At 35.6% G+C, this 24,158-nt stretch overlaps 1 protein-coding gene across 6 annotated transcripts in view; it reads right to left on the reverse strand.

The window, feature by feature from the left end:
• Positions 1-24,158, reverse strand: part of TBC1D5 (TBC1 domain family member 5) — a 316,432-nt gene that overhangs the window by 212,474 nt on the left and 79,800 nt on the right. The window lies entirely within an intron of this gene.

Raw genomic sequence — 24,158 nt, forward strand, 5'->3', positions numbered from 1 at the left:
CAGTTCTTAACTAATCCTACTATTTATTTATATAGATGCTGACCTTAGCTATAGCAGCAACAGCTAAATCTGAAAAAGGGGACTAAAGATGAAAAGAAGTCTCTTTGTTAAGTACTTGTCTCCTTATATGATACTTATTCTTTCAACACATGGGCCATTTTTGTAGACAATTTGACAGCATGTATTAAAGGTTTATCATATGCTTTCCATTTTCCTTTAAAGAACTATGATAAAGCACTCTTACATTCAGTGAAGACAAGATTTTCTTCTAGAAGAATTTTAACCTGACTGTTCCGTACCAGAAAAACTATCTTTTGGCAGCATATTTTTTCTTCATATTGGTATTTTACTGCCCACCCTGTATGGTTTGTCTAGTCACTATCACGGAGTGGTGTGGATAGCACCTTTACAAATGACCACCAAAGCAATGCATTTTTTGAAATCAAATGTAATAGCATTAATATCTCCAGCACAATCAGTGCAGGTTGAGCCATTTCTCCCACACAGTGCTATAAACCAGCTAGGTCTGTTGTATTACAGGCACTGATAAAGGTTGCATATTTGATGAATGGCATTTTATTACTCATCTTCTGTGAATCTTGCTTTCTTTCTTGCAGTCCTTTTGGTAAGAATCCCACTTCTTTTATTTGAAATCTCCATATGCATAAACAATAAGCTTCACTCTGATGCTACTACATGATTATCTGGTGTTCACATTTCCACTCCTGGGATTATTAGAACTGCCTAACTTAGGCTTCTGAAGATTTCTAAGTCAAATTAGGCTTTACAGATTCAAACTAGAGGCTGAAGTTGCTTAGGTAATGATGGAGAGAAACAGGTGACTGTAAAGGAGATTCAATTCAATGCTTCTCAGTCTGGTATCTGAGGCAGACTTGGCCACGAGCTGAGAAATTACACTGTTGGCTGCATTCACTATCAGAGAATCCATACCAAAAGATTTTACTAAATTGTGTATTTTTAAACTTATTCTTCAAAGTCTATTTATAAAGCCAAGCATGTAAAGAGAATTATTCTGGAAAATATAAATGGCACTGATATTCCAAAAACAAGGTAGGGAGCACAGCTGAAGCCCTGCAAGGCACTGCAATAAATTAGAAGTGATGATTCAAAACTCTCAAATGTCCATAAGATAAGTTTAATGCAAGCCCACTACTTCTATAATGTTGCAAAAGAAACAAAAAAAAAGTTCTCAATGAATGATCAACTCCAAAGAGTATAAACTAATTTAAAAACAAAATTCATGCTACTACATTTCAAAATCCTTTTTTTTTTCCTCGAATGTTATGAACCACAGTATTTGAAAATGGGGTAATTTTGTTGCGTAAGCAGGCCTTCTTAAAGAACATTTCAATGACCCAGTTATGTCTCTGTTTTATTTTTGTAATATTTTTATATGAACTAGGATAAGACTGCAGTTAAACGCTGTTCTTCAATTTATTTTTCCATCTGCTTTTAGCTGCAGGATAGCATATTTTATCACATTTGATATACAGGGTCAAAGGAAAAAAAAATTAACCCTGTATTTTTGCATAAAATGTATAAATAAATTCTGATGGTGCAAGCTCAGCAAGTAGAATATTTTTACTACTTCTATCTTGTGATAATGTTTTTATAATCACTTATATCTTCATCGCTAACAACTGAATGCCGTTTTCTGTGTTATTAACACAGCTCTACAAATCACAGGGAAAAATCCAGGATCTGAGCAAAAGAGGATAAAAGGTCGCATTTTTAGAAGGTAATCTTTTCACACATACAAGAGGCAATAGGCCAAGTCACTTAGCTCTTCCTAGCTAATCAAACTGCACAATTTCAGCATAGTGGTTCTTTTTTAGATGTAGGTGGTGATAAAACGATCCTCGGCTTGGGAACACATCCAAGATACATACACACTCCCAAACACCTCCCCCTACTCACCCCACCTCCAGTTGATTTGAACACAGACATACTTATCAATACTTTTTAAGGTAGCAATCATGCTAATGGGGACAATTATGAAACAAGAGAGAGGTCACAGTAAATCCAACTCAGAGTATGTGACCAAAGTTATGTGGGGAGAAACTGAACTAGTGTCAGCATCAAGCATCTGTTGCTGCTGGTGTGAGGACAAAGCAAGTGCCAGAACAAGGAGGCAGTTTTGTAGATCTACTGTTTGTCAAGTCGCCCACTGAAGCAAGCCTTGAAATCAGTGTGTGTACTGCGGCCATCTGTTTACTTTTCACTAGCAAAACTCTTGACTCTTACCATCTCTTTGAAGTCATGGTCAATGTCAAGAAACAGGTACAGTTCTGATGATAGTGCATGTTTTTTTAACTTGACAGAGGGAAATTAGGAAGGAGGAAGGAAAACAGAAGTATGTAATTAGTTTATAAAAAAAGGGAGGATTACAGGAAAAGGATCTTCATTTATTCAGATAATATTACACCCCAAGGGGATTAAGCTATCAAGGTATTGTGAAAGCAACTAGTGAAAACAGGAAGATTGGTTTGCCACAAAATAATGATTTATTTACTCAGCTTTGTAACAGAGAGCTGCTGAATTGACCTGGACTTAAGAAACTTGTCGTTGATCTCCTCCCTCTGGTGACCAAAATTAGAATAGATCAAATGATCTGTGATCAAGTGGAATTAAAAGCTCAAACACTCCTGAATCACTACTAAACCACCCACAAACACCACACTGCTAAGCTCCATTGCTGATTAGTTTCACTGTGCAAACTCCCCATAGAGAAAACCACTGTCCATTTACCAGTGCTGTTCACCAACATCTCATGCACACATCTCCTGTATCTTCACCCATTTTAAAACTCTCTTTTTTCAAGAAATAATATTCTTGCTCTAACCTCTACTATGCAATCTTATTTACTTATCTTTTTGACTTTCTCCCTTTTTCACTGGTGTAATAAAGCAAATGGAAATTTCTTTCAGTCTCTTTCTTTCTCTTTTTTTAATGTTCCAAAACTCAGAAGAGACTTGCATCCTTGCATTCTTTTCAATTTTATTTTTCCTTTTCCTCTATCCCAGGTTTAAAAGGGACTATTTAAGTGAGAATTCCAAAATATCACAAGAAAGGTACCACATGATTTCCAGATGTGTGGACATGGCTTTTGGTGTTTTATCAAAACACAGGTTGATGGAAGACACACTTACATTTCATACAGGACTCAAAAATTTAGATAAACTGCATCAGCACTAGATATTGCCAAAGAATTGGAAAAATGTTCACATACTGGGTGAAGATATATGGTATGGCTTGTCCACAACTACCGAACTCTGAAAAATCTCAATTACCTTTTACATTTCAATGCTTGCTGGAGAGATAACTGTATACATTGGTATTTTGGAAGCACCAATGAACAAATTGATAGAAGCTAAAATTTTTATAACTGAATCAGGTCTTTCACCTTTGAAACAATTGCAGTACTCTTTGCAGATAAAAGAGGTACTGCTCCTAAAAAATCTTATGTACAAAATGTAGGGGGAAAAAATAGCTGTAAGTTTACTGTCATGTGCATAGTATAGAGGCAATAACTTAGGAGAAATACAAGGTGTATTTCAACTTCCTCTAAAAAAACTGAATGCAGCTTTTGGAATTATTGTTTAAGTTAGATATTTTCACATAGAGAGTAATCACCAAAATTAGTGAAATGTTTCGAACTTCTTATTCCACAGAATAACCTGACAAAAGCAGACCACTCACTAATAAAGTGCAACTTAATAAATCATGTGAAATCTTATTTTGTTCAAACCCTTACTAACTCCTAGCACCATCTGTTACCATCAAAACTATATGACAAGATATGATATATAATTAATAGGTAAACAACAATCTAATTAAAATGGACAAATACTCCATGTTCCTGCCATTTGGGAGCTCTAATTACAGACTAAATTTTAAGCTTGAATTAAATATTTAAGCTGGAAAATTAACTTTCCTTCTCGAGCCTTGAATACATTAATACAGATATGTGAAGCGACTTCCTGATGGGAACTTAAACATGTAATTTAGTTTCATCAAAGCAGTTACTAATTGTTAAGCAGCAGTACCTTACCATATGTACACAATAGCTATTTAGAGCCAAAAAGGTGGTTTTAAAGTACCCCTCTGCAACTCTTTTCTGACATAAATATAAAATGTATATACAGCACAACAGTTTACACTACACACTGAAAATAAATTACATAGAGACTTCTGCTTTCAAATGTGTCTTAGCATGCATAAGTCTGAACAGATCTAGATAAACAAATGTGTATTTTTGCTGCTGAAGAAAGTAAAGAATGTCTAGAAAGTTAAGATATTTTTACATTCTACTTACAGAATTTTGAACTTCAGAGTAAAACCATGCAATTTGCCTAAGCTATCTAGCAAAACAAAATGCTGAAAAAACCAGGTGTTTCATCTGACTTAATAAGATGATCCAGATTTTCTTAAATAAGATATCAAAAGGAGAGAAATGGAAATAAAACTGAGAACAGAATTACACAAACCATTGTTAATAAGGTTCCAAGCATGCAAATGGTTAGAATTTACCTAATATTATTGTAGCACAGTAGATATTATTGTACTAGGAATTTTCAGTATTTGCATTCTGACCAGGAATTTGGTTCTAGATGTTTAAGTGCCCGTCAGTCAACAACAGACTGTTACTGTGTCAGGAAAAAATGCAACACATCTTTGTTCTTTATGAAAACCACAATGATTTCCAAATAGTGCTGAGTTGAACTACCTTGCAAAGCATTTCCCCCATCTTATGGATAGAGAGTTTGAGGCACATGGATGCTAGGTGACACCCACAACCATATGTTAAGGCTCCAATGGTGTAAAACACTCCATATACATGGAACACTACACTTTCCTGTGTTCGCGTGGAACTCTTTCAAGGGAGGCACACAATAATTTCAGTATGGTTTCAATCAAGACTTGGCTCTTACAGGCTCACATGGCCTGAGTCAGTGACACACGAGAAACAAGAAACCAGATTTCTTATCTTCAATATTCTCCTCTAATTCTAATATTCTCCATCCACACAACAGACACTCATTTGACTTGCTTTAATTTAGATTCAACTGCAGAACAGCAAGACAGGACGTTAAGAGAAATAGTGCATATATCTTTTTAAATATCCTTGAGATGGTGTGTTACTCCCAACAGTGAGGAACAGAACAGTAAGAAGCTTCATCCTTCCATCTAGCCCCAAGAATTTTTAATTTCAGCATAAATACAGATGAAAAATGAATTACTGGGCCATGACTTCATCAAGGAATTCTAGTGACATGAAAACCAAACCTCTAATACTTTGTGATGTCACTGCAAAGCCCCAAGAGACTTCCTGTTCCATAATTCAGAAGAGCATGGCAGCTTCTAAACTTATGTAGTTAATGGACTGGAGGCCCAGAGTGTGCTTTAGGACATATCTGCTTCTACCACTCCCGCACTGCTGTCCTTTGTCCCATTCCTACAATACAGATGTAATTTTACTCCTCCTATGTGATAGAAGTACACTGGCAGTTTACAATAATCGAGCTGGTATTTTCAGTAACACAAACTTAGATGTTGTTCTTTCTATAGAGTTTTTTAGACTATATACATATTATCTTAAATATTGCAAAGCCACTTATTTCAACAACATTCATGTTTTCAACATATTTTCATAATAGAGTCTGTGAATCTGTTTTAAAATGAATAAGTAATTCTTAGCAGTAAAAGAATAAAAACTGATGGAAAAGAAGGACTGAAATGCTGACTTGAAACTTAGGAATTATAAATCTCTATTAGAGGCACACTTAAATGAATTTCAGCCATGTCTGGCCATCCCTCACTTGCTCTTTGTTTTTCTTTTAATCAGTACTCCTGAGCTGCTCAGGCCTACAGCTCATGCTCCAATCCATACTTTCCAAGTCAGCAGAGTCATTGTTGAACAGTCACAGTGATGCAAGACTCTGTACAACAAATATTCACTGCTGCACTGGGTGCTGAAAGCAAGCGTAGACTCCTCTAGCCACGTGCACTTAATTCCTTCGGCCAAGCCAGCTGGATGGGAGCACTGAACAACCCTGGTGAGAGCAGAAAAGGAGAGGTTTTCTCCCAAGCCCAAGCAAGGAATGAAACGCATACACCACATGAAGATTCTGCTTGTGTTGGACACAATAAAGGACAAAGATATGCTCTGCTACCTTGCAGCCATTGAAATCTGCCTTCTTTTAACTCCATCGGGTTATGTTTTGAACCACACGCGGATTACAGGGAAAGACGGCTGCGAGGCAAAACCACACACCAAGTTCTGGGGAGCACTGTCATTCCCTCTGCAGTCCAAGATACGGGCCTATTTATAGACCATATTGTACCGTACATGTGCCATGGATCCTAATGTGAGGAAAATTATATAGATATTCAAAGCATGACATATTGATTCAACATATTGAACGGATTGTTTTTTCCTCTATTTATTTAAATGATTATAATAGTTTATAGTGAGCTTAGCCCTTGAGACAGATGGTTGTAAACTCAAAATTTAAGTTTTAAATAACTGTATTAACATGAAGTAAATGATTTTATCCACCATCCTCATTAGAAGAATGAATTTATCTTAACACAGTCTTTAACCCTCTCCTGATTTTTTTTAAACTATTTATCAAAGAAAGTGAACTTTGCAGCTCATTGACTGGTGTTTTAAAATATGTCTCATCAAAATGTCTGATGGTCTGATAACCACAGTATTTTTTTACACTGTGTTGGGCAAAAGTAACCTTGAGTTTAGGGTGAGGAGGGGAACTCTACCATTATCCATTTTGAAAGGAGCCTTAAATTTTAAGTCTACAATTTATATCTCATCTAATTCTTTCCAAGAGAAAATGTCTAAATTATCAGGAACAAAAGCATAAAGTAAAAATCTCTGTCCATAATTCACGTAAGTAAATAAAACAGTTTTCCTTTAACAGACTATAGCACTAGCGGATTTATGCCTGTGAAAAATATTGGATTATATTTACTGTACAAGAGCTTTATTCCTTTCCATCTCCCAATTTTATGACCATCTCCTTTGTTCTTTGCCTTTTAGCCCTCTGTCATTGCACCTAATGCTGACTTCTGGGTTTCATTCATGGACAATGTCAAAGGAGAAGAGATCACTTTGTCACTCATTCAGTATTTAAATATGATAACTAAACTTCATGACAGTAATTCCACTTGCATAATTAAAAATATACACATTGATAAAAGCCTGGTGATTATCAGAACTTTGCACAAACCACTAAGTGTTCCATAGGGTACCTCTGTGCGATTCACAACAGCTGCAAGTGGCAACTGCTCAATGTGGGCTGAGAGGTAGAACGAAATAATTAATCCTGAGGATCAACATTCAAGCAAAACATCTTTTAGGGGTGTTTAATTTGAGCTGGTCATGTTCAGGACCAAAAGCCCCCGATCAGCTATTACAAAGAAAGTCCATTTACACACCAATGGTGTGCAACTTCTAAGTCAGCTTAATCCAAAAGAAATCAATTTTCCCAATGCTGACACAACTCTGCAGTATGAACATAAGCACAGTGGGGACAATCTGCTTCAAAGATATAGTCCTTATCCAAACTAGAAGGCTAACCTAGAATCACACCAGGAAAATCAAACCTGCCTTCAAGTACATTGTTTACTTAAGGGTGCACATAAAGGTCCACTTAAAATGCTCAAGTAATACTGAGTGAGTCAGGAAGTTTATGGCTGTTTTTTTTTAGTGAGTAGAAACTATGAAAAAGAAATTCCAAAAAATAAGATTTATGAAATCAAACTTAGTGAGACAATTTTAAGGATGAGACCTTTTTCTTAGCATTTAAAGGCACTTAATAGGGGCAATTGTGTATTTCAGAGTAATTTTGAAGAATTTTTCCTGTTAAACTAATACACCAAATTTGAAAATTTTTAGTGAAATTACTGCTCCGCTACGTAAGATAACTCACAGTGAGCAGCTATTAAAAAAATTAAGGTGATGTGCTGTCCTGTTATTTTTGAAGTTCCTCTCTTTGTGTATAAGTAATCTTAAGGATGTAATGTCAGTTAGTTTCAGGCATCCTTTTCAGGATTTTTCACAATTCCTAGTAGAAGGCAAGTTCTTGGGCAAAAACATACTTTCTGACAAGCTTTTAAAAGCAGCATCTCTACAATGTGCATTTAGACCCACACCTGAGTGAAGAAGATGGAAACCCCCATTGTATAGTTTAACAAGAGCTTCTTCGCATTACTCTGCATTCTTCCATTATATGTTTTTCTTTATTACCAGTGAGGCAGAATTTGTAATGCCAGAGAGGTGTTACCAATAATAACTAATCACTTGGGATGGTCTCTTTTTACATCCTGCTTACCACCTTCGATTTCAAGAGCCCCATATCAAAGTCGTAATCATAAGTTACTTAATTTAGCATTTTTTTGTAATTATTTAGGAGTTTCCTGGCAGACAATAAAGATCTTCTTTAGATATACAGACTCCTGACAATTCAGAAATTAGTGTATTCCAATACCATGTAATAACCTCGAGTTCCACACTGGTTAGAGAAATTTGGTCAATAACATCATTGAATTAGGTTACATGTTTAATTAATTATTTAAAAGAAATAACATAATAGTAAATAAAACTTTGAACCACTGGCCATAAAATTAATGTATTTTTTCAAAAGACTGCTAAGAATTCTTTATAGTAATTATTATTAATACTAAACTATTTGGTTAAAGGAGTAAATATGGCCATGAATCACAAAGTAAGTGACACAAAATGAAGTGCAAAACATTCATGTAAGATGAAGAACTAGATACACCAAAATGATATTGTACATGAATTGCTTTTGGGTGCAATTATCTTCCTCACATGTTAATATAATTTTGGCATCTTATTATATGTTTTATCCCACAGGGAATTTTAATTCAGAAGCACAATTACCAATAAACTTGCCTCACAAAAACTAGCAGTCTCACCTCCTCCTTGTCTGATTTTCTACAGTCCTCTTCTGTGCAGGAAGAAAAGTTTAGAGTATATGTGTTTCCTATAATTCTTTTCCCTTGTTTACTATGTCACACAATTTATAACAACCTTCTACTATAAGGTGTCACTCAGAACACACAACGTTCATTTTAATCATATTGATTAAAAAGCATTTTAAACCATTTTATCATATTTTAAAATACATACAGCCAGCATGTTCAGCTCCATTTTTTGATACAGGCAAATACAACAGATATTAAGCATGGAAAGCATCATGAGTAGATCATAAAACTAGTACTTTGGCCAAAACCACAGGGCATTCTATGCTTTCAATCAAACCACGGCAATTAATATGAAATTCTAAATACAGAATATAATGCCACATAAATAGTATAACAGCCAAGTCCTGTCTAAGAAGCCATATGTTTTTTCCCATTGTTCAAAAAAAGGAGATGACTTCCCGTCACTTATGTTTCTGATTAGCAAGGTGATTTATGCCACAATCACTAAAAATGCCAGCAAGTGAATGAGAAAATGCATAGTGACTGCACCAGATGTGCACAATAAACAGGAATCCCATTGTAATCTCTGGTACTTAGTTTATATGAAGGTAATGTAAGAAACACTCTTGGATATGGCAAAGTCACTCTTTTTTTACATTTGACTATAAATGATATGAAATAAATTGTGTGTTTTATACTTTATGGCATGCATACATTGATAAATTAGGTACTGTTTTGTATCCCAACTTATCTACAAGACAAACCTGGCTAAGATCATGGGGATTAATTGCTTCAGAAGTGTGAAATGCAGCTTTTCCATTCTTTTCTGCACACTCAGTGAAGAAACAATGATTAATCACTGTTTAACTATTCTCCTGAGGATCTACAAGATTGCCAAAGCAGGACTTATCCTCATAAATCCAAAAAACACAGGTTTAGATTTGTTGCCAACAACTGAAAGAACATGAACTCAGAGCCATTCGTTATCAGATTAAAATAATGTCAAGGCTTTAGAACCCCCTACCAGAGTAAAATTCTTTTTAATTTGCACCTAACAATGGAAATTGGGGTACCAAATCAGATTTAAGAAAAATGTATGTATATATTTTTATATGAACATATCTCCCATTATCAGAAGTATAACATCCTTGTAATACAGCCACTTGCATTAATCCAGCATCAGAGAAGCAGCATCTTTTAACAGGAATGCTTTCATTTCTATTAATGCTAGGAAATTTTAAAAAACCCCTAACAACTCAGTTAAAATTACATCCATTTCATGTTTTTGCAACAAATCCTACTTACGTATATAAATAGTTTGTTTAAATGTCTGAGAATTTGTTTAGACATCTTAACTTTTTGATAGAGGACTGTACTTGTAATAGTGCTTAACATTTGTCTAACCACTTTATAATCAACATTTAATAAAAAAATCACTGTGTTTAATAGAGAATTCACTACACCAACAGATCACAAAATCAAATGAGAAATGCAAAAATTACCTGTTTAAAACTTTCTCCATTTAGAGAAGGTATTAATAAAAATGCAAAATTTCATCATGGAAATCACAGACAATGCTGCACAGACTCAGTCTGTATACAACAGCATCAGAGGACTGATAGCCTTTTTAGAAAAGTCCCAGTTTAAGAATCTGAGTATCTATTTCTGCCTTTAAAGAGATGAACATAACTAATGTCAAGTACTGTCAAAAGATTCCCCCAGGAAAAAAAAAACCAAAAAACCAAAAAAACAAACCAAAAAAAACCCAAAACAAAAAAAAAAAAAAACCCAAAAAACAAAACAAAACAAAAAAACAAACCACCACCACCACCAACAACAAAAAAAGCACCAACCCAGAAAAACCTGACCACATTTAAATGATTATAGTATTAGGAAAGAAAAGAGAGTTTCATCCTTCAAAAATGCTGTGTCAGTAACAGGTGAACTGATGTGGGAGAGAGGAATCCATGTCAGTTCCCCTGTGCCTGGGAGCCAGAGAAAGCAGGTAAAGCCCGTTGCAGCTTGGTGGCTCTGGCTTGCAGCTGTCCCCACTGGCCACATCCCTGTGCTGCTCTGTAGCCTCCTGTATCTCCAGCTGCTCCCATTCCTCCACTCTCCCACCAAGCTGGGGCTTTTTTTCCCAAGACAAGTTAATGCAGATAAGGTCTCCTACTTGGCTGTAGGCAAAGTCTAAGAACAAACAGAGGAATACTGAAAACTTCTGTAACTTGATCCTGCTGTCCAGGGAGGGGTGCCTGCAACACCCCACAGCCCCCCCACCTTGGGGACAGTGCCATCTCTTTGTTTTACATACCTCACATATGTGGCAAGCTTAGCCATGGAAACTGGGGTGCTAGAATTTTAATATTTTACTGTAAGAGACAGAAAATCCACACTAAGTAAGGGATGAATTTCTTAACATTATTTCTATAAATGTGACAGTGACCCAGAAGTTACCAGGAAAGGACAAATCTTTTCTGGGTGACATTGGCTTCAATGTAAGGATAACAACAGAGAAAGAAAATGAGTCTGATGCAAACACTGTAAGCACACTGCACAGGCTGAGCTGCTGGCTAACTACATGAGCAACACATGCTCATCTGGAGCACCCTTTTGCTTGCAGTATTGTATGGATTTTCTGACATTTCTTGAAGTTTCACAAACTGGAAGACCTTGATTAAGTTACAGGTCAGTGAAGGTGTTTACAGTAAGCCTGTATCCTTCTCAGAGACAACTGAAAGGTAAATTTAGCTAGAAACTTCAGGCACAAAAGAAAATACTTCACAAGGAAGCATTTCAGTTTCCTTGTTCAGATCAGTTCCTAGGGAGGGCCAGTATCCTCAGTCGAATCCCACAGTACAATACCCACTCTTTATTTGTAAAGCACTTCAAGATTCCCAACTACCAATATTAACCATCCTGTGTTTACTAGTATTTCCACACTTAAGTATTCTAATTTATACTTTTTCCTGTTCCAATAAACATTTGACAAATATTATTCTACTGTTATTATCTACTTTCTTAGGGTGAGGCCCACAGTGGAAAGACAAAATCAAGTGTGCAATGTATCCCTTGCTTGGAGCAAGACAGTAATTCACTGCTAACCTGGTCATTAAACAGGAGTCATAGCAAACTCATGCATACTGGGATTAACTGCTCACAGAAGTGGTTTTAACTACAGGTTTTAAACTTATTTACCAAATTGAAGTATTGAAAACTGTCCTTTCACCTTCTCTCCAGATACGCAACTCCCAGTACCTGATTAGGAGGAGTGGAACATTAAAATTATTGTGATGTTTGTAATTTCTGCACTATTAGTTTTAGGTTTGCTTTAAATATGTTTCACAATGCACTGGAATGTGTTATCCTCCGTATTAAGCATGCAGTGTGAATGTGGGGAAAAATACCTGAAAACAAGGATATTCAAGAGTTATGGATCCTGGTGCTGTAAGAGTAGTTTAAAAATATGGATTAAGATTTTACTTTGCAAATTGCTAACATGCAATAAAACAGCAGACCTTCCACTGTTACACTTCATGTATATTATTTTATTTATAGGCACAGTGTATTTCTGACAAATTTCTTATTGAACAATTATAAGCATGTATGGAAAATCAGTTTACATATTAAAGAAATGGCCTGATTTGTCAGCCTATGTAACTCTTGCTGTATTATTCATAGTAAGAGGAATATTTTTGCCTACCTTCGGTAGGTTTTATTTTGCTATTCAACTGCTGTAGTAACTTTCCTTCCTGGTGGAAGGAAAGTCATCAAAATATTAAAGGTCCAGAGAAGCCGGGAATATATAAAATTGCAAAATTGTTTTTGGAAATCTGTATTGCTTGAAAAATTCCTCCAAATATTTTTGTAGGAAATCAAGAAAAATAATGTATATTTTGCTGTTCAGTGATACTCATCATCAGCTGCTACAACACTACATGGTCACTTCAATACCTGTTTTAAGAGTGCTCTTGGCAATGTTGCTCCTGTGAGACATTCAGATTGCAGTAACAACACACTTTTTTTCCCCTCTCATTTTCATTCAACTAATGAATGCAGACAATTTCCACTACTCCTCACTCTACAGTATTTCCCCAGGAATACTACTAGCTACTGTTAAGGCAGAAATACCATCCTGGGCTTTCCTGCATTTATGTCCCATAATTCAACTAACTTCTCAGTTTCTTGTTTTTCAGTATACATATGGATCTCAGGATCTCTAAAAATTTCAGGATAAAATCATTCCTTACAACCATTTCCCTTGCACATGAAGCAACCTTCTCCAGCAAAAAAACCATTCCTCTATATTCCTCTTCTGGATGAGTCTCAGACTACAGAACCAGTTTCTACAGGAAAATATTTCAAGCATCGAGTTTCATCACTTTCTAAATCACTTATTTGCACTTTCTCTCCTTATTACACATAACTTGCATATATAACTATGCACACAAAGGAGCCACCAAGATACTGCAGCACAGATACTACTGCTTCCCTGAAAAAAGATGAAAAAGCAAAATATTAAAAATGCTTAACAGAAGACTGTTTGGCAAAAAGATACAATATCATTTTAAGATACAATACAGAAACAAAAGCTCACATATTAGCTCCTTAAACAGTATCTCTGACTATCCCCACCTTCGGGATTCAGGTTTGCACTGAGGCTTATTTAGTGATGCTGCACAAATAGATCAGCTTTCATGGGGACCACTGTTGCATCACACCTCCCCTCAGAATCACCCCTAGCTCTTTGCAAGTGTCCACTCGTACTGAATGCTTCAGAGCATCTTTTCAGCAACACAGACTACAGTATCACCTTTATCAACAGGAATCAAAGGGAGTATTTATCTCTGTTGAATACAATAAGTACTACAGCCTCAAGTTGCTGAATGCTACGTCTGCTCTCCCACACATCTTGTCAACCAAAGCAGAGTTTTCTATGACAAGATTTTTTTTTTTTGGTACACCAGACAGAGATCTCTCAAAAGCCAATCAGAAATCATGAAACAAATTCACAACAAAAACTAAGTTATAGCCAAAAGCCTTACTACCTTCTGTTTCAAACACAAGGAACATTCCCACAATTCGGCATCATCTAGCATTGACAGATGGAAGCACATACCTACAAAAATCATTGCCTTCCCAGAAAAGTGAATGAGAGAGAACTTCCCCACATAAAAATTCTAGTCATATTAATGAGTACGAATAAATAGGGATATAGTATTAAAGCCAGTCATCCTAAGAAATATTGCTGGGTTGGAAAGTACCTTGATATTTATTAACGAGGGTAGGAAAAAAAATGTACAGAAAAAATTGCATGAAATACAAATTCTTAACATAATACAAACAACATCATCTTTACTACAATTGGATTTGTGAAAATGAAACATTTATATATATGTGTATGTATACACACATACTTTTTTTTTAGATCGGAGACATTTATTTTTTCTCAAGTGTTTAATGTGCTAGTGCTCATAATAATGAGAAAACTCTGAAATATAAATCAACTTGGGTAAAACCAAGATATATAAAAAGGTGGGAAAGCCTGCTATGCTTTCTAGCTATTAAAACAATCTCATACTGGAATAATCAAGCTTTAACAGAACACAAACTTCCATATTTTGTTCATACCACTACTTACAATAAAAAAGCGATTACAGAAATATTTGAAAGCTAAAGTATCTTAAGAGCATTATTTCTCATATCTTTTGACTCAGAAAGCTTTATCATTTCCATCTAAAGGTCTCACATTTCATCCTTATCTTTTTCTTTATCCTTTATCTTACAGAATTCTAAACAGAAGAGCAATCATGCAGAGGAGGTTGAATGCAAACTTCAGCATCGTTAATGATCCACATGTTTAGCCACAGATCCAGAGAATTAGATGACCACACCAGAACAAGAATATCCAAGTCTAAATAAATCTGAAGAGTAATGAAGGCAGATCAAAACAAATGCCACTGCTAGAGTCCAGAGGGTTAATATATAGTATTTAATTTATATACAAAGTGATGTCATAAATTCTTCTACAAACTCTTCCTAATTCTTTTTTATTGTTATTAATTGATGCCTAAATAGTAGCAGAGATTCTTGGAAGGCCTGGTTCTGATTGTGCTAGGTTGTGGTATTCAAAAGCAAAGCAGCTGCTCTCTCCTATTTTCTTTCAGAATCTGGAAAGGTCACTAGGCCAAGGAATAGCAGAGAATGAACATGAATGAACCACTGCTTACTGGCAGGAAAGGAATTTCACAGTGATCTATGGCCAATAAAATTTCAGTAGCCATGTATTTTTACTGAAGCAAAATCATAGGGGCTCATAATACTTGTGGAAATGCACTCGAATTGCATATATCTACCCTACATCCAACTACAGGAATGGCTGAATGCAGAAGTGTTGCTCCCTCCCAGCATCACAAAACTAATGAATGGTTACTATTTTGAGCTGGAATTGCAATTTTGCCATTATTATTTTATTAATGTTGGCAACACTAAGAGCACCAGGGTACAGTGACCACAGGTTTTTACCTTCAGCTGACAGAGCAGAAAAACCTGGACATTTCCACCAAAGTCAGAACCCATGCAAGTGCACCACTGTCTGACTTTCTTAAAATAACCAGGTCAGAAATGGCATGGAGGTATTCTAGCAGGTGTGGGCTCTAGCAGATGTTAAGGTCACTCTTACTCCATTACAAAGTAGCAATAAAGGAAATATTTTCCAGGGGAAAAGAATTATCAGTATGTGCTGCCTGCTCATGAAAATATGTAAGTCTAGCAAGGAAAATGCAATAGTACATCACAGAAAAATGGTGGCTAAAACAGGCTTTGAAGTCATGACCACTATTAGTTTGAGACTGAATATTGAAGTTTCCATAGTTTTTTTTCCTAAAAATTTAAGATACACAGCTAGAACCATTTTACTCCTTTTTATACTATTTCCTTTTGTCCCTCTGAGATCTGATTCTTACAATGTGAATGAATACATGTACAGTGAAGGATTAACACATCACTGTTTTTTTTTCTTGTTTAAATAATTCTGTGTAGGCAACACAATTTATTGGTATAAAGTAGGATTTATGGTAATATATTTCCTCTTCAAGACATAAATAAGATTTCTTAATAGTTTTCTGTAATTCATTTTCTTACAGTACTACATTCTCATACATTTACTAGCATAATGCATCTGCTAGAATAGCAATTGCCTACCCTGAACACTGTTTTAAAAAGTCTTCAATACTAACAATCCAATCTGCTAGAATCTTCTTCCACAATTCATTGTCTACATCTTGCAGCCTTTTACCTTCCTCCAGCATATGCTGGATTTTACAAAAGGGAAAAAAAAAAACCCCAAAAAATCAAATTTATGAAACAGAAACATACAAGGTTTCAAAGAATATGAAAGCTATCAACCTAGAAAAGTAGAATGTTATACTGAAATAATTATATGAAAATTTACAGAAGGCTACAGGTCTTTATTTTTCAACATTTCCCCTTACTTCATGTTATATTGCCTTCATTTTCTGAGAAGTTAACTTTTCAGTCTCTGGTGGTGATAATTAGAAAACGAACTGCACATATGTCTGTTTTTTTTACGTGGACAGAAATTATGTAATTATTCAAATTATATCAGAATTTATATTCAGAAAATTGGTTGTCAGTCAGAAGTGTCTTCTTTATAAAATGACAAAATGACTCCACTAAGAGCAGATGAATTCTAACATGAATATCCACTTACAAAATTCTGTTAACACATTCTCAACATTTTAGTTGCCTCTGCTGGAGTACCTTCTACTAGAAAGCCTTAGGATCTTTTTTTTCTACTGCAGAGGAGCTAAGAGAATAAAGAGACCAAGGTAAAGAATAGGCTGTGTGAGAACATTAAGGACTTATATTTTAAAATTTCTGCTGCCTAATACAATATCAATATGCAGAGAAAAATATTTTGCATATATTTAATGCCAGTTATGTCAAATACTCCCCACGAGTATCAAGATACAACAGATTCTGCTGGCAGAGCCTTTTTGAGGAATCTTCTTTCAGGAGCTCAATGGACAGCACAAGAGAGGAGAGAAACACCCAAAAATGCAGGTGATATTCAGAAGGCTTATCTAAGCTAGAAGTTATTTTTCTAATGTTGTCTATGCAGCAGTTGCATAAATGTTTCAGATACAGACATACACGTATACGTGCACATATAAAAGTTATTGTCAGTGTATAAGTTACTACTGTCCTGAGACTGAAATAATTTATGTAACATCTGTTTTCATATTTTTTCTAATTTTTTCTAATTAACATGCATATTTAACACAAAAATGCTCAGACCACCTATTTTTCTGCTGATTTTTCCCTTTCCTAAGTCATGTGTTCCTGTGGGGTGCTCAGTATAGATGAAGCATTAAATTTGTTTGGAGGAATAGCGGGTGCATAGTAAACAAAATAGTTCACACTATCTAAAGGAAGAAAATACACTAAGAAAATAATTTAAAATGGGCTACAATGGCATCCAATATAAAATTAAAGGGATTTTCCAAAAAAATCTAGTCTTCTACTCACAAATCAAAAGTGGAATGTCACTGACCCCCCACCCCTGCCCAAGATACATAAAATTCTCTAAACTTTAATTATTCCTACTTTCAGCTTGCACTAAAAAGCAGGGAGTAAAACTCTGAGCCTGTGAAAATCAAATTTTAGTGATGGAAGATGCCACAGCTGTGGGGTTTTTTTCATTTCTCATTGTCAATACTTAAAATATTCACTTGATACTAAATGGTTCAAAGCACTGAAAGTCAACTATATCAGAAACAGATTTAAAATCACAGCAAATGTTGCTATTACATTGTGCTGTTCACATAATACCAAATAGTTAAAGTTAAGTTCAAAATCTAAAACCTTGAGAAGACAACAAATTCAGAGAAATTGAAATAATTTATCCCATTACATTTACAGGACTTAGCAGAAAAAAAAGTGTATGTTTACACAGCCGAGATCTTCCTTAGTAGGCCTTAGAGCTGTGAAGATGTTTTAACCATCTTCCTCCTCCCGTCTTGCCACAAATCGAAAATGAAGAGCAATAAAAGCATACACCATCCTTTCTACAAATACTCTATACTAACACCGTTTGCTGTATATCAGGTACATTCATAGGAAGTAAAAGTCGCAATGCAATTCAAAACACAAGAAGAGGTGGGAAGGAAAGATCTTTGTTGTTTTGCTATTCATGACAGAAGTCTACTCATCCCTATAGACAGCATGGCCATCCTGTTCAAGCCCAAACAGACCCATTTTTGGGTCCCAAGACTTTTCCTCCTGGATATCAAAGTCTCTCATGCCTAAAGGACATGCACATTCCTGAGCTCATCTCTCCTTAGCCCCTATGAGGAGAGACACATATTCCTTGTTTGCTAACTCGCCAGTAAGAAATGATAACTGCCTACCACCATTAGCTTTAACTATCTTATCTCAGCACTTTTCATGAGATGCAAAGCTAGGCAGACAGCCACAGGACCCCACTGACTGGCAGGTGATCCAACAAGAAGACCACAAAATGCTGCACCTCCCACTTTTAAGCAACCTGTTCTTGAACTGATGGGAATGGCACTACAGTTAACTGCAGGAGGCATTTGTCTTTCTTGTCGTTAGCCCCTTTGCAACCTCAAACACATACATGTTTTACAACAGTAACCTTCTCAATTGCTGCGAAAAGGAACAATCAGTCTTTATGTTCCCAAATCAGTAGTTGGACACGTTAAATTTCTTCTGAACACTCATACACAATAACTAACCTCTAGGTGAAATTGTAATCCTCTTGGAGTACAATAAAAATTAGGAATATGAACTCTCCATTCATACCTGAAGAGCAATTTGACACATTTTAATATCACAACTAAACAAAGTGCACCTGATGAATATATAAATACTGCAATCTCTTGACTACAGTTATTACAGGTGGGGTAGACTTCAATGAAACTGAAACCTGGGTCTTTGCCAGTATTTACATGGAAGAGCTTAGCAGAATACATTCTGTGAGCAAAGTAGGACATTTAATAAAGCCAAAACCTCCACAATGCTCATATTTCCTCAGTATTCTGTGATATTGACCAGATTGAAGCACTTTTCTGCTCTTTTGAGCTTTCTTTTACCTTTGCATGTTTTTAACACAAAAAATATTTATCAGTTTGAATACTTACAAATGTAGATTTGTAAGAAGTGTGAATAGGGATTAATTAATGCATCGAAATCCAACATTAATTCTCAATCTTGCCCCAGTTAGAAAGCACTTCCTTGCTGGAAATTCCTCATTTGGCTGGTCAGATTGCTTCTTTAGTGAATAGCTTCTCCACCAATGCTGAAGGCCTTGTTCCCCCTTTCCAATCCTGCCCCTCTCACTTTGGGGAAAGGCTTGACTTGTACTTTAGATTTGAACAGCAAATTCTGAACTAAAACTTCCTTAGCATTGAAAATATCTGAGTTATTCTACTGCTACCATGAATGCATCTTAACTCTTTCAGGTGACCCAACACTCACAGTTCCTACTGTACTTATCATTAATATTAATCTGTGTATTAACTAAAAGGGTATACTGAAAACAGCTTCCTAGAAACCTTGCTGACTTTTCCCTTTGCCAATTCTAGCAGGCCAAGGACACAAGATCAGCAAAAAATGGAACTGCAAAATGCATCCAAAAAGTGCATTACTAATAAGAGAGGATGGAGTCAACATGAAGTCCTTAGATATATAGGTGCAGCATCTCTCGTTCATGACTTTGTTTTTAGTATTTGTCACTGTAACTGAGCTCTCTGCAGTGCAGAGCAGCAATCTGACTACTGACCCCATAGGTACAAGCACCATGATAACCCTTGCATAAACTAATAAAGCTACACTTCAGAAACACAATTTTCATCGACCGGGAATCAAGTTCAAACCAACAATTTGTATCTGATTAAGAAATTTCTGACTATCAATTTTGCTCAATTTTCTCTGTCAGTTACATTTATAACCCTCAGGTTAGAGATTTGAGGATAATGGCATTAAAAAGAGACTGAAAAATCTTTGGTTTTGCTGGCATTAGCATTGACAAATGCTCAACAAACCAGTATATTCATTTTCCTAGTGAAGAGACTGCCTTTGGACCTAGCTGGGAAAGGTGATCAAAATAGTTATGAAAGTTTTTTCTATGGAAATAATAACATATATACTGACAAATTATGGAACCAATCTACAAAATATTTTGCACATATACACATACAAAACATCTGTAAAGTGAAATTACATTTCCAAAGCCTATCAGCTGGGTGAGTGCCTATCAAGATTCAAGAATATCAGGTTAAAAGGCACCAAGCTACCTCAATTATATCCAGTATATTAACAAAGAGCTATCATCCCATCTATTTACTACCCCTTCATGAAACTGTGGACCACAAAGCACCAATTACAAAAAGAAGTACCACTACATATTATGCTTCATCAAGACTCGACTTTTGGTTGCTGAAGTTGGGGTATGTTAGGTTAACAAGTGGATATGTGAAAGCTGTGTATTTAATGCATGACTTCTTGGCCAGGGAATCAAAGAGATTCACCTCTATAAAGACAAGAGAACCTGCTTGGATAAGGTTTGCATGTTTTCAGCTCTTAAAGTGTCATGAGCATCTTCTTAGCAGGTGTTTAAAGCAGACTTGGATACACAAATAAAACAGAGCCCTGAACAAAATGTTTACCCTTTAACTACAGCAGTTTAAAACACCTGCTAAAGTTATTAAGATCAGTAGAGGAAAAACCACTCCCTTTAAAGACTTTTTATTTCTTTCTGTCTTCTCTCCATGGCCACCTGAATTTCTAGACTTGCAAGAAGTATTTGGCCTTCTGATTCTCAGACACCTAACCTTGCTCATGCACCCTTGTACATCCTTCTTTTTGAGGAGCACATCTTTCCTGCTGTGGATAATAAAATTGCTGTAAGCATCACAATTTCTATGGTGACTCTAAATCCTTCATCACAGCCAGGTCCAATGGGAGATTTTCTGCCTTCATCAGCAAACCAGAATTCCAGTAAATGTAAGACATGTAAAATTCACCTACTCATGTGGATGGACATTGAATGAAAATATAAAGTAGGAGAACCTACTTCTTCAAAATATCAGAAGAGAAATACATTACAATCACACCTTATCTAGAAAGATGGGGAATAGGTCTGTACTTTGAATGTTCAGCCCTTTCAGTTGTGAAGGGCAGGAGAAGCACCATGAACTTGATGCTGGTAGAAAGTTATGCAGACTCTGTGTGATGCCATATTCATACAGGAAGGATGACCTAAACTGAGCTCAATAATGTCAGACAGCTGATGCATGAACTCCCTACCACTGTCAAGATTGTTTTGTTTTACTAAATTACACTTTTCAAAATTAATTAATTGAAAGCATTAATTAATTAATACTTCTGATATACTAAGTATCTTCAATCTTAACTCACTTGATAACAGTTTGTTTTCTACCTGCCCCATTTTGAAGCACATGAAGAAAGAAGTAATAAAACATCTGAATGTACACAGGAATGATCTCTTCCTGTGCCAGCTTTTAAGGAAAGATGGATGAAATGACCGTCTCATCCATAAAGCCAAGATCAAATGGAGCACTGTGGCCATCTTGATCACAATGTCATGAAGAAAATACCACTGTTCATTTGTTCAGAACTTCTGAAACATTTATCAAAATATGATCACATACTGTGAGAGAATACATGCATACAAGCTACAGACTACCAGCAGTTGGAAAGACAAACACAAACACATGCAATCAGGTAGTGTGCATGATCACCTCTTTTAAGAGATACTGTCAAGAGCCTTGTTGACTGAAATGCCTTTCATAGGCCCCCCAATACGACAGGAATACTTTTGTTCTTTTACTTCCTGTATCACTATCATATTAGGAGACTATTTCCTTTTCTGTATTCTGTCCCATCTTGATAACACTCCACATGGTAAGGGGGTTACTAATTCAGCCCAGCCTCTTGAGGAGCCAAGTTAAGTCTGTTTATATTAAGAGACTGACTTGGTAAGCTGCAGGTCCCCAAAAAGCATATAGAAAGCTAGCATCTTTACAATGATTTACTGAAAGCAGCAGCTCGCTTTAATAAAACCATCCCAAAACATAAAATTGATTGAACCAACTGCTGTGCAGGGCATACACAACAGCTGATCAAAATAATTCAAGATTTTTATTCCTAGAATATCTCCAGAGCTTGTAGAGTTTTTCCTACTTTATTATTTCAGTTCTGATACACAACTCACTTAGGCAAGCAGAAAAATTAAGGCTGACTGATATTCTGGTATTTTTAACCAAAAATTTGGATAAACTCAAAATATTCTCCTGTGTGAAGAACCAAAATGAAAGCCAAATATACTTGATAAACACCAGCAGTTTTAATCATGTAAAGGCTAACTATTATCTTCCCAATCATCCCTCTTCAAGTGATATAATGTCTTGATTAATCGTATCCCAAAGAAGTCCACAACACCCCATACAGATTACTCCAAAGGACACATTTCCTCCATTTCAAAAGGTTTTAAAGGATAGATTTATAATAGGATTGCGACACACACACATACACACACACACACACACACATAATTGTGCTTTAAAAAGGCAGGAAAAGATGAAAACTTTTTCCAAATTCTGAAGACATCATCACTAACTTTACTTTCCCTGCACAAAATATCACCCAGAAGAGTTTATCTATTTTGTTGAGCATAACAAGAAGCTCACCTTTTCAGAGTGTGCTGCACGAAGCTTTGCCTGCCTTTTATATAGTAAAGTAATTTTATGGTACTGTGTCACAATGAAGGACAAAGATAAGCCAACTGTTTAGATTCCTCTCCTTTATGTTGTGGCTTTGATCACTAACAATGCTGCATGAGCAGCCAACAGAAGGCTGACATTTCATAAAATATGCAGTGATAAAAACTAATACTGTAGCATCTGGGAGCGATATATAAAATGCAGAAATACACCTAATAACTGTGATCTTAAATTACAAGTTACTAAAAGCTAAATAAGCAGCATACCTAAAAGCAAGATTAAGACAGGATTTTTGTGCTTCTGCTCCTAAAAACAAATTTTAAAAAAATTAATCCAAGATATGCTATCTATTATTCTTAACAATTCCTCTGGTTTACTTGTAGCTTAAAAGCAGCCTTGTAGAAGAGTGCTTTTTCTGCCATATCATTAGGTATCATCAAAAGCCAAACACATTATAAGCCTTCTTCGTGCTATATTAATGCTCTAATGCTTTGTGAAGTCCCCTTTATTGTCTTTTTAAAAATATCAATCACACAAAACACACATAAAACCTGATGACTGATTCTTCACTGTTAGGTAAAAAAGCTAAAGCTCTGTGATGACAAAAATAAGTAAAAATCCTTCCAACAAGCTGCATAAATTAAGTAAATCTCGGAGTAGAAATTACGTTATTTTAATTTATTTACCTTAAGAACATTAAGAACCTACAAGACAGGCCACATAAAATGGAGGATTACATACTAGAAAGCAGTGAATCCCTAAAGAACTTACAAGTCATTGTAAATAACCAAATGCTTTTTTTGCTCTTACTATGTTGCTGTAGCTAAGAAGCTAAAAACAATCCCTGGGTGCATTACAGGGAAATATATGGTAGTACTAAGGACCTGAAATTATCTGCACATATGGCATCACTGGAATGCTATAACCAGGCCTGGTATCTTTAATTCAAAAGGAAGTTGAAATTAAAAGGGCCAAAAAAGGAGTTACAGGAATTACAGTCAGGAAATCCTTCTTTTTATTATGTGTGTGAGACAGACAAAAGATCAGTATATTTAGTTTATTTGTAACAAGATTAGAGGTGATTTGATGGAGATCTATAGCTTAGTGCATGTGGAGAAGGTGTAATAGCCAATAACTATCTAAACAAGCACAGAAAAGGATAGTAAGACAGAGTTACTGAAAAACATCAGACAAATTAGATCTAGAAATACCACATCTTAATTATTACATCAGGTTAGACAGTGACATAATGCATTTTTAAAATATTAAATATTAAGGCAAAGGTGAAGTAATGATTTGTATTTTTTTTTAATGATTAATACTTTACCTTAATTTATACCAAAGATGGAATGGCTAAACATCAAAATGATCTCTCCTGCATGG

Source organism: Ammospiza nelsoni, chromosome 1 (assembly GCF_027579445.1).
Source record: "Ammospiza nelsoni isolate bAmmNel1 chromosome 1, bAmmNel1.pri, whole genome shotgun sequence".
In the NCBI taxonomy this organism is placed as follows: Eukaryota; Metazoa; Chordata; class Aves; order Passeriformes; family Passerellidae; genus Ammospiza; species Ammospiza nelsoni.